This window comes from Pleurodeles waltl, chromosome 2_1, assembly GCF_031143425.1.
Source record: "Pleurodeles waltl isolate 20211129_DDA chromosome 2_1, aPleWal1.hap1.20221129, whole genome shotgun sequence".
NCBI classification, from domain to species: domain Eukaryota; kingdom Metazoa; phylum Chordata; class Amphibia; order Caudata; family Salamandridae; genus Pleurodeles; species Pleurodeles waltl.
In genome coordinates, this window is record NC_090438.1 from 859,106,769 (window position 1) to 859,119,334 (window position 12,566).

The following is a 12,566-nucleotide window of genomic DNA, read 5'->3' on the forward strand; positions in this document are numbered from 1 at the left end:
TAGTCGCAATGGAGAAATTCATTTTTGTTCGTTTCTATGCTCCTCTGATGGATGATCCGGCCCCGTATATAGGCTTGTTTCATTCCCTTTTGCAGCTGACAGGGAAAATTATTATTGGGGGGGATTTCAACTTTCTTCAGGACCCAGCTCTAGACACTACTGTAAAAGGCAAAAGACAGTATAAACCTAAAGTAGCAAAGACCTTTCGAGATTATGTTAAGGTTTTGGCGCTATGTGATCCCTGGAGGACAAACACCCCTGATGTGAGGGAATATACCTGTCTCTCTTCGCGGTATAAAAGTTCCTCGCGCATAGATTTTTTTTTTTATCTCTGAAACATTGTGCTATCGATCTCAATCGGTCCAGCATTCTGGTCTCTCAGACCATGCCCTTTTGCTGCTGGAAATCTCACTCCACTCTACAGTTCACCTACCTCAGATCAGAAGGTGGATTTTTAATCTACACCTTTTGTCGGAAGAAGGGTGGATACAGACTTCACAGGTTGAAATAAGGGATTTCTTTCAACACAATCAGGGTCTTCAACCCCAGCAATAGTCTGGAATGCATTTAAGGCCTATTTCAGGGGCTGGGTAATTGTCAAAGAGGTAGCTGATAAACGGGTTCTGAAACAACAAACTGCGGTATTGGAAGACGTAGTTCATAAGTGTTTAGTCACCTATTTGTATGCCCCTTCGGATACTAATAGGAAGGCCTTCGAAGCTGCCAAGAAAGCACTGGCGGATTTTTTTTTTTAAAAGGTTGATATAGAACATGGGCCTTATAAACAGAAGAGTTATGAAGAAAGTAATTTTACGGGAAAATTCTTGGCATGGCAAGCTCGAGATCGTATTGCTGGCAATGTTATACACGCTTTACGATGCCCGGTCACTGTGGTTAGGCGCACTGACCCCAGAGACCTTGACCAAATTATGTTGAAGCATTATAGACAAATCTATAGTGATGCTTCAATAATAGATTCCAGGACCATTAAGAAGTTCCTGATGGGCCTTGATATTCCTTCCCTTTCAGATGAGGACTGTATGGCATTGTCTCAACCATTTACAAAGCCGGAACTTCTAGACGTTGTTAAGAATCTCCCCACAGGGAAAACCTGTGGTCCGGATGGCTATCCATCTGAGTTCTATAAGACTTTTATAAATGCATTTGCTGAGGAGTTCTTGGCCCTTTTAAATGGTTTATTACGGGGCGAAGAAATCCCCAGAACTTGGCATGCAGGGAATGTGGTTAACTTCCCTAAGAAAAATAAAGATAGGGAGGATCCAAATGCTTACCGTCCAATTTCATTGTTAAATACAGACTATAAAATAATGACAAAACTACTGGCTAATAGGCTCAATGGGGTAATTAATAAATTGGTGCATCCCGATCAAAACGGTTTGGTGGCTGGTCGACAACTGGCTACAAACACACACTATTTAGCAGAGGCCCTTGATTATTTCACGACTAATAGAGTCCCTGCTATTATTCTTTTGCTGGACGCAGAGAAAGCCTTTGATTTGGTTGTTTGGGACACGCTTTTTTTAATTTTATCTAGTTATAAGGTACCCACTCAAGTTATTTCTTTAATTCAAAGGCTGTACTCAAACTCTGAGGCTAATATTATTATAAACTCAAAGTGTGTCGGACAGCTTCAAATACAACGTGGACTAGACAAGGGAGCCCGTTATCCCCTATTTTATTTGCCCTTTTTATTGAACCACTCGCCATTAAAATTAGACAGCATAGTCAGATTCAGCCACCGTTAAAATCAGTTGGAAAGATCAAACTTTATGCAGATGATATTATTCTGTTTTTGGACATAAAACACTCTTCTCAGGAAGCGGCCTTTAATCTATTTAAAGAATTTCAGCAAATCAGTGGCTATAAGATTAATAGGACCAAGACTGACATTATTCTTTGTGGTACTACTCCTAATTGTCTTCTTCCTGAATTAAGAGAATGCGTAAATCCCAATCCAAAAAGATACTTGGGGGTTTATTTTTCGTCCAATATAAGTGATCTCTATGAGCTGAATTTCGCTCCTTTTCTTCAGAAAACTCAGGCTCTACTGACTCATTGGAGGCCTCTCCCTATATTAGGCCGCATTGCATTAATTAAAATGTCAATTTTACCACTTTTCAATTTCTTGTTTGCGGCTATTCCGTGTGTTTTAACACAACCTTTTTTTAAAAAACTGGAATCCCTATTACGCTCCTTTATTTGGCAAAACCGAAAGGCTCGAGACGCTTTGAGTATACTGTACGCCGATAAGGAGAAGGGGGGACTGGCCTTGCCAAATTTCAAAGATTACTATTATGAATTTTTTGAACACTATTATGCTATTTTAAAATTAGAATACTCCGTGGGCTCCAAGTTTTTTACTGATTTTCGGGTATTAATAAGCAGAGAGCATAATATCCGGAACCCAGCCCTCTTGACGAAATGGCCTAAAAAAGTTAGTTATAAAATTCTTAAATGGTTTCTCAAGAAAAGATTGGATTTTTTTAGAAAATATTCAATCCCTTCTGTACATTTTGACACTCCACTCTCACAGATTTTTCTAGGTTCAGGGACTCAGCTTAACGAAGTCAAGGTGAAAAGGTGGGATCGCAGTGGATTTAGTAAAATTGGAGATTTTCGTGCTGAGGGTAACTGGGAAGCCCCATGGAAAATCATGATCACAGTCAACAATGATTTTTTGCTGGTCGGATCCTATAATATTTTGCTGCAGGTTTTTAGAGACTTGGATGTTAATTCTATCATTAATGCCCAATCATTGCTAACAGAATTAGTTACACCTTCGCGGATAGGGAATGTAGGGGCATGGAGAAGGCTCTTGGCAGAAAGGGTCAAAGTGGATCTGGGGATCAGAGCTCAGATGAAATGGGTTAGTCAGGAGGGCATAGAGGTCTCAAGTGATTACTGGGAGACTATTAACCGCCTGAATTTCTCCGTGCTACGAGGGGCTAATTGGCATCGAATTATATTTTTTAGTAAATGGTTGTTGTACCGAACCCCGCAAGCCCTATCTCATATGGGGATTGGCCACCCTAATATGTGTTTTCGATGCAAGGAAATAGGAGCGGCAGGCTGGATACATATGATTGTGACATGCCTATTTATACAGAGATACTGGGAAGGGGTTTTTGCAATTTTAACATCCATTGCGTTGGTACCCATATCTCCCAGTATTCGCTTGTTGAGCTTGGGCTATGATCCCGCGGCAAGGCTTTCCTCTAGATTGGTGAAGCTCGTATTTATAGCCACTGCGGTGGCTAGGTCACTGTTGCTGAGAAACTGGCGGTCTGAATTATCTCCTACTAGTCAAGAATGGTATAATAGGATGGTCCAAGTTAGACTTCAGGAGATGAGATATGCTAGCAGAATAGGTAATGTTAAAAATTTCTCTCTGATCTGGGGAAATTATTTCTTAGACAAGCTTGGCTGATCTTTCTTTTTGTTTCATTTTGTGAAAGTGACAATGTATCTTGTTGTGTACTGATGTTTCTTTTTTCCTGATAATTAAATAATAAAAAATAAAAATAAAAAAAAAAGGTATGGTAATACCATCTCATTTTAAGTTACAAAGCATAGAAATGATTTGAAAACAACAGAGGTTAAAGTGTTATATTTAGGTAAGGTAATACGATTTTAGCTTACATTTGAAAAACCAAATTAACTAAAAACACCAAAGGTTAAAGTGCCATTATAGGTTACAGTTAGGCACTATCATAAAATAAAGACCAATGTTGACAAAAACAATGAAATTCACCAGTTATAATTTGTCAGCTTACTGTAATGTGTGACCGTGCCATGCTCTAGGCTTATGACCTCACAAATTACATCAATAAAGACATTTTGAATGACATCATTGACAACATTACTGATGTCATCTCAAATTACATGTTTGATGCCATCACTGATCAGAACACTCATGATGCCATCCCACGGACATGTCAGTTTGCTATAAGCTTTTCATAATGGAAGTTCTTCAGCAAGCTACACATAGACTTAACATTCTATACCATCTTCAGTAATTATGGGTGCATCCCTTCACAATAAACAGAGTAAGCAGACTATAAAGCATATCTATAAAAAAACTACCCACATTAAGTAAATAAGGTCCTTTTTTACTGGTATTGATGTGCATAAGAAATGTAATGGCTCTGTTGATATTAATGACACCAGCAACTTATTAAACCTTGAATGTCATTTGAAAACAAGGTAGTTAAACTTGAACTTAATGAGATGTGCACGTGCACATTTAAGTCAATGACTTTACATTTATACATATGCCAGTGATAAGGCATGCACTACCAGACCCTATGGACCGCCTTCCATAGCATAGTATATAAAAATGCCTTTTACATACGCAGAATGGTGTACACAATTTTAAGAATGCTTACAATCAAACTGTGATTCGAATTGTCTGTGAGTCAGCCACACATTATTAATTCATCAACAATGTTTATCTCAGAGTTTTCAGTGAAGTTTTGTAAATAAACATCTCCTCTTTATAAATCTCCAGTTTGTAAAGAAATTGCCTGTAGCACTTCATGACAATTCACATCAGCATGTACACTGACACCTAGAGGAGTATAAAGTATTGAAGGAGAATCCTTAGTTGTTCACATATTTTTTATTAAGAAGCCTAGGGGTTAAGGCATAAACTATTTGTAGGGTATGATTTCAACTCAAATCAATTATGCTCATTCTCTACCTTGCTCCAATGAAGCACTGCTTGCATGTTATTGGTAGCTAAAGTGTGTGCCACATCACTTTTAACATACTAAATGAGGCTGTTTACAGTAATATACTGTTTCTATTTGGGAGCAGAAGCTTGGACAATCTCATCAGCGTAGCTCATATTAACAAAAAACTACAGATACATAGGAAATCCACATTGCACACAGTATTCAATATGCACACAACTGCTCAGACAAAGCCAAGTTCCTCAACTAAGCCAACGTCTGTTTCAAAATGAATGCCGTAATGAGGACAGCTTTTCTCTGTATCAAACCCTTCATAGTCACTGAACCTACATGTACAAATGAAGTTGATATGAGTAGAAAAGTGGAAACTGGAAGCAGTTCTTACTCAACGGGCGCACACTTTTTACAAACAGTGAAACTCTCATGAAGAATACACCACAGAGTATTAAAACGTATCTCCTAAGAACAGTATGGGCCATATTTATACATTTTGAAACAAAACTGCACCAATGCAGTTTTGTGTCAAAAATATTACCGCCGGCTAACACCATTTCTTTGCAGCATTTGGGCGTCAAATTTATACTTTGACGCACGGCAGCACTAACCACAGATGTGAGTCATTTTTTTTTACTCAAACCAATGCGTCACGTCGTAAAGGAAAACGACGTTAATGCAGCGAAAATGACTGTGAGACGGTTTGACAGAAGCCACTTGCCAACATGTGGAGTACAGCTAGCAGCTTGGTTTCTGGTGGAATGGTGTGGGGTGTCTGCAAGCTGGGTGGCAACTGTGACTCAATGTTGCGCAGCAGCTGCTGAATGGCTTGCCAGTTAAGCCTGTACCTCTGAATGATGTCTTGTTGGCGGAGTCCCAGAAGGGTTGTCCTGGTGCGGAATATCCTCTCCTGCCTTCTGCGTTGCCTTTGGGGTCCCTGCTGGTGTTGTGGAAGCTGCTGTTGTTGGTCCTGTGCTCTGAATCTGCGTGCATGCTGGATGAAAAGCACCTTTTGGAGCTCTGCTGTTGCTTCTGTGTGTTTTAATTAAGTGCAGGTGTGTTTGGCCCATTTTAACGCCTACCCTGACCCAGGCGCTATTTTTTTACGCAAGCGGGGCTGTACGTAATTTTCCTACTCCGCCTCCCGGCCATGCGTCATTTTTGCGCAATAACATAAATAAAATACACAGGAGTTTAAGTCATTTTTTTGGACGGTAACGCCGACCTTGCATGTCATTAACACAAGGCGGTTTTCCCGCATCCAGAAAATGACGCACACGGCGGAATTTTGGCATTCGCAGGCTTGGGCGGCAAAGTTTAAATATGGTGCACGGTTTGCTCCGATTGTGCGTAAAAATGTTTGACGCACATTCGGCGCAGACAGAGTATAAATATGCCCCTATGTACCTTATGCAACACTTGTAAAAAAACACACTATTCACTTAAAATAACCACGGTCTGAAGGTGCTAAAGATTATACTACCTGCAGCTTTCATACTGTGGTGAAAACTTTACAGATAGCCCATCTTCTGAAGCAAAACAAGCACATGTACTGGTGCCAGTAGTAGCTGTCAGTAGCTGGTGAACTCTACTAAGTTAGGTAAAAACGGAGGGCTCTGACGATTCTGTCTAATAACTCACAGCTGCTCACAATACTTATTACGTAGAATGTAAACCTCTGTAGAGCACGCTGAACACAAGTTGTTAACTGCCACCTGCGCAGAGTTACTTTTCACTGCAAAGGTTTATGCCATATTCAATACCCGTACACACCTATAATGCATTAGCAGCACGTGTGTTTTGTAAACACTTAAACCCATTGGCTGGACAAAGGCTGTACAAAATTAGGTAGAAAAGTAGAATTGTAGTTACTGACCAGTACATAAACTATAAAACAAACTGAAAACACTTATTGAATGATGTCATCAGTAATGTCATCAATTATGCCATTTGAGAAGTCATGAGTAATGTAATAAATGATGTTATAAAAGATGTCATGAGTGATGTAATACGTGAGGGCATAAGCAGTGCATTGTGGATGTGCAAGGTATCATTAGCTTTGCTAAGTATAACCGGTGAATTTCCTTATTTATTTAGTTCAAAATGTTAATGTTTTCACCGATATAGTCACCTAACTATAACATTACTGTATTTTAACCTTTGTTTTTTCCTCTGTGTGTGTGTGTAGATATATATAAATATATATATATATATATACATACATATATATATACGTATATATATATATGTGCATATATATATATATATATATATATATATGTGTGTGTGTGTGTGTATGTGTATATATATATATATATATATATATATATATATATATATATACATATATGTAGTACTCTGAGAAATGGTCTGAGATAGGGATTTGATTTGACTCCTGAAATTGAGTGATTCACTAATATGAATATGGTCACCTGAGTTCAAACTATAAGATTTTCCTCTTTAGAATTGTTTCTTATTTTGGTTGGAGTTATTTGCAGCATATCAATCAGAATATTTTTGGGACTTTTGCAATAGTCCCAGATACTCCTGTTATGCAAAGGTTGATGATGTAGAAGAGGCCCAGATATTTGTGGTTATATATGAGGTGGTATAGTACAAGCATGTGCAGGAATCTATAAAAACAATGACCTTTTGTGCTTTCGTCTGTGTGAAACCTTGCAAAGGTGGAATACACAGTGAATATAAGGATGAGGTCACAGGTTCAGAACTGTGAGTACTCTTCAACTCTTTATATAATGAAAGCATATGTCTCTTTGAGGTTTAATGTATTATTTTTTCTTTAGTATTGTTTTGTTTTAGTGGTGGAGTTCAAATGTTGGTTAGATATGATTTTGGGATTTTGTCTGCATTTTCTGATTTTTATTGCAATTTTGTACTTGGAACTTGGTACAGAAACGTAAGACAATATTACAGATAAGACTAACAGAACAAATGTGTGAAGGATAATGGTCACTTTTGAATTTTGATCTGAGTAACAGGCACAAGAGTAACTGAACAATCAGGGTGCTGAATATATATAGATAGAAGCCATTGTTGGAGTGGGCTTTTTATTATGGAAGACAGCTTGAAGAAGCGGTGTGCTGGTGCTCTGAAGTAGATGGCAGGAGAGGGAGATTGTTTTTTTGTTTAAATTGAGATGCAAATGTACATATGCAAGACAACAGATAAACATGCAATATGTATACTTTATGTGAAAATATGTTTTTAATACAATACTTATGCACAGTAGCATTGCACAAAACATATATCTCTCATAAGTATTTATATGTTTTTTGGACAGATTCTCGTGACATGGGGTTGTAAAGCCTGTTCAGATGTTAGACTGAAGTTCACACAACGACTAGTGTGGGGTACGAAAACATTAGATGACAATGTCATACTCAAGGATTTAATGAATGTGACAGGCACTACAAGTACAGCAAAGAAATATCTACAGAGAAACAGTGAAGAATCATTTATAGAACTACTTTGCAAATAGACCTTCATCTAGAGAGAATAAACAAGCAAAACGTGCTGGGTGCTAGAAAAAAGTATGCATGAGAATAAATGAGGCTGCAACAAGACTCAGTTTTGGAACATTATTATTTCCTATCTCTGACCATTTTTAGAGTAAAATACTTATTAAAACTGTTTGGATACTAGTGTGCTGAGACGCAGTGCCGATAATTTTTCCTCATACCAATTTGTAATATATAATTATTGCAATGCATCTTTCAACCCTTGGACCACAATCAGACTTTCTCGCAGCCACTGTCACACCCATATAGACGCTCTCACACCCACTCTCACACTCATACAGACACTCTCAACACACACTCACTCACACACCCAGAGACACCCTCTCACACCTATTCTCACACCCAGAGAGACAGACCCTGTGGTCAACTGCTGCTGCGCATGGCCAAAGCCTTTGTGCAGTGTGAGTTTGGGTGGCTAGGGTGTTGACCTTTTCACTAAAAAAATAAGAACTTCACTAAATAAAACAAAAGTAACAGTGACGTTATAGTTGGGTTCTGAATTTACTTGCACAAAACCAGAGAAATTCAACAGTTATAGTTGTTTCAAGTAACTTCGCTGCGTAAGGTATCTATAACTCAAGCCCTCGGCATGCACTACTAATTACACCAGATGTTACAGCACTCATTAGAACACTTATAACATCGATAAAAATATCAATGACACATTAGCAGTCAAATTATTGAAGAAAAAACTGTGAATAGCAGGGGCACGAGTTATAGTTACCGTAGGCCCTGAGTTATAGAAATAACTCTAACAATAACTGCTGAAGTTCTCTGGTTTTGTGTGAGTAAATCCAGAACTTAACTATGACATTCCTGTAAACTTTGTTTTTTTAAGTGAATATATATTTATATTTATAGATAGGTAGTTATAATTAGGATCTAGCTTCTATAGAGAAAGCATTTTTTGACTTGCCTATATCTTTAGCGTCCATAGATGAATCGTCATGAAATTTTCCCAAACAATTTGATGCTCACTTCAGCTGCTGGTTGGAAAGTTTTGAGGTGATCGACAAATGGGGCCAACAAAAAGCAGGGGCCCATAATACCCTTTTCCCATGTTAATTCCCATATGGCTTTTGAACATGACTACAGACTGAATTACTGGATGGAACTACACCAAAATTGGCAGAAAGGTAGCTGTTGTTTGAGAAAGCACCCTTTTTGTTATTTTGTGTAAATCCTTTATGTAATTTTGAGATATTAAAGAAAAATCAAATTTTATGTATAGTGACGCAAAAGCTCCATGAACCCTCACGATCTTGTGCTGAGATCTGATTGGCTGCCAACACATCAACAAGGAAGTGTTGCCAGCCATCTTGTGATTCGGCTTCAGCCAATTCCCTGAAAAAAAGATAGAAAAGTTAAGGGGTCAGGGTAGGGTCACCAGGGCAAAAAAGATTTTTGTAAATAATTTTGCTGAAAATTGCAGCAGATCCACAACTCCAGTGAAAATGTTTTTAAAACTAACAAGCTCTTGTTTTGAAAACAGACCCTGGGTGGGACAGGTCCTGGAGGCATGGTTTAAGAAAAAAATGGCGGCACACAGGGCAGCCCTCTTTAGGCTCCCATAGCCCCAGGGACCATCACCTCCCTGGGTCTCAATTTGTAAAAAAAGGGGGGAGGCATCCTGCCCCCCCTCCTGAGGCTATAAAAGCCTTGGGGACCGCCACCTTCCCAGGGATAATTGAGTAGTAATGGGGGCTGCATGGACCCCCCCAACCCCAGGGACTGCCACTTCCCAGGGGCTAAATTACATGTAATTGGGGGGTCTGCTGACCCCCTGGACACTGGAGATCAACACCTTCCTGGGGCAAAATGTTTTTAAAAGAATAGAAGAGGGGCTGCACGGCCCCCCTCCTGGGCAACGTATGGCTATGGGGACCACAATTTTGCCTGGGCCAGCCCGAAAAGTAAAGGAGGTGGCTCCTGCTTTGTCCCGGCATGCAAAACTGTGGGACATAGCTGTTTGCTCTGATTTGGTAGGAGCATTGACAGCTCATATGAATTTAAAAAAAAAAAAAATTGTGGGCTCCCACGCTTGTTTTTAAAACAGTCCCCGAGTGGGACAGGTCCCGGTGGTATGGTTTGAGAAAAGGAGTGGGGCACATGTGGCCCACCTCTTGAGGGACTTGGAGTCCTGGGGACCACCACCTCCCTGGGGCTTTATTTATTTAAAAAAGGCTTTATAAGCCAAGGGCTAACTGAGCAGTAATGGGGGGCTGAATGGAACCCCCCAAGCCCCATGGATCACCACCTTCCAGGGGCTAAATTATAGGTAATGGGGGCCCTGTGCATCCCCTGGGCCCCGGGGACCAACACCTCTCTGAGGCAATTTTTTACAACTCTGGTTCCAGTGGGCCCCCAGTGTGTTTTCCACTGATTTTGGAGACATGTTCCTGATGCTGAGGGATATGAGGACATTTCCACAAAACAAAGGAACACTTACGTCATATAGTAACCAGAAGTACCCTAATTTGGCCCTTGTAGTCTCATTGGCCTCTCTACAGGAGGGTTCATGTTATCACATATTTCTAGACAAAGAAGCACCAGGAACAATCATATTGTCATCACAAACACAAGGCCACTGGTTACATTTCCTTGTGCTCCATTATGCAGCTGTAGTTTAGAATACATATTTGACATTTACCCAAGGAGGCACAAATTGAGTGGATATTTTCTACAAAACTGTGGACCCTTGTTGGATAAAAGTGCAGGTGAGATTCCTTTGTGGCTGACCCACAGACCCATTCAAGCTCACACACCCACTCACAGATGCACTCATGCACTCACCCATAGACCCATTCAGAAAGTCATGCGCTCACTCACAGATGCACTCAGAGACTCATATACCCACTCACAGACCTACTCAGACATTCACACATTCACTCACAGACCCACTCAGACACTCAGGCAACCACTCACAGACCCACTCACACCCTTACACACCCATTCACAAACCCACTCTGAGACCCATGTGCCCTCTACAGACCCGCTGAGGTAAACAGGCACAGACTCACAGACCCACTCAGAGACTTATGCATGCAGGGTTGGGTGGTTATAGGGGGTTGGCTGCAGTGACTCACCATAGGCCAGGCCATGCAGCCAACCCCCATCGATGATGGCCAAAGGCCATGCGTGGCACGGGTTAGGATGTTGTAATAGGTTGGCTGCAGGGACTGGCCTACAGCCAGTCCCTGCAGCCACAAGTGTGCCTGGTGGTTGAATTAATGTACATTAATTAAAATGACTTTATGTTAAAATAACATCATAGAAATTTAGTTAAGAAAAAACTAAATTTAAAGGGACGTTATAGTTAGGAAATTGAATTTAAAAAACATAGAAATTCACTTAAAAACAAACTAAACATTATAGGGAGGTTATAGTTAGGATTTGGATTTACTCACACAAAACCATATCAATTCAGCAGCTATGGTTAGTGTTAGGAATGAGGTCTCTAGTTGGCAGTTAGTTTACACCCTGTCCCAGTAGGGACCCTCACCTATAGTCAGGGTAAGGGAGTCACACACCTAAGATAACCCCGGCTCAGCCCCTTGGTAGCTTAGCACAAGTAGTCAGGCTTATCTCAGAGGCAAAGTGTAAAGTACTTGTACATACACACACTGTACCACAATGAAAACACCACAAAAGGACTCCCCACCAGTTTAGAAAAGTAGCTAATATTTATCTACATTAAACAAGACCAAAACGACAAAATCCAACATATGCAAGCAAAGATGTTACTTTTAAGGTTAAAAAGAGTCTTAATCCATATAAGTCAATGGTTACATTGGTTTGGCACAACATACCTGGTAAGCATCAAAAATAAAGCTGCAAGGGAGGTGATGCATCAAAAAATCAAAAAATGCATTGATTCCTTACTCACAAGTGAGGCGGTCCATTGATTAATTCCCTGCCGGGCAGGCGGTGTGCCATCTCTTTTACTGCAGGAGGATGATGCATCTATTTCCAGACACACAGCCTTGGGTCCGTGTGGTGATGTTGAAGATTTGCCATCCAGGGCCAATGTGTGGAGGATCCAGACGCACGGCAACGATGGATCCGCGCTGAAGGAGGTAATGCATCGATTTGGCAGGTGCTGCATTGATTTTTCAGCTGCGGTAAAGGCACTGCGTTAATTTTTCTGCCACAACGGCTCCGGTGCATGGATTTTCACTCCGGTTACCAGCTTCCACTTACAAGGTGCCAGGGACTGGATTTGACACTAGTTGGCAAGTCAGGTCTCCCAGCAGAAGAGCTCAGGCACTGGCAGATGAAGTCTTTGATGTCCCTGAGACTTTACAACAGGACAAATGTGCAC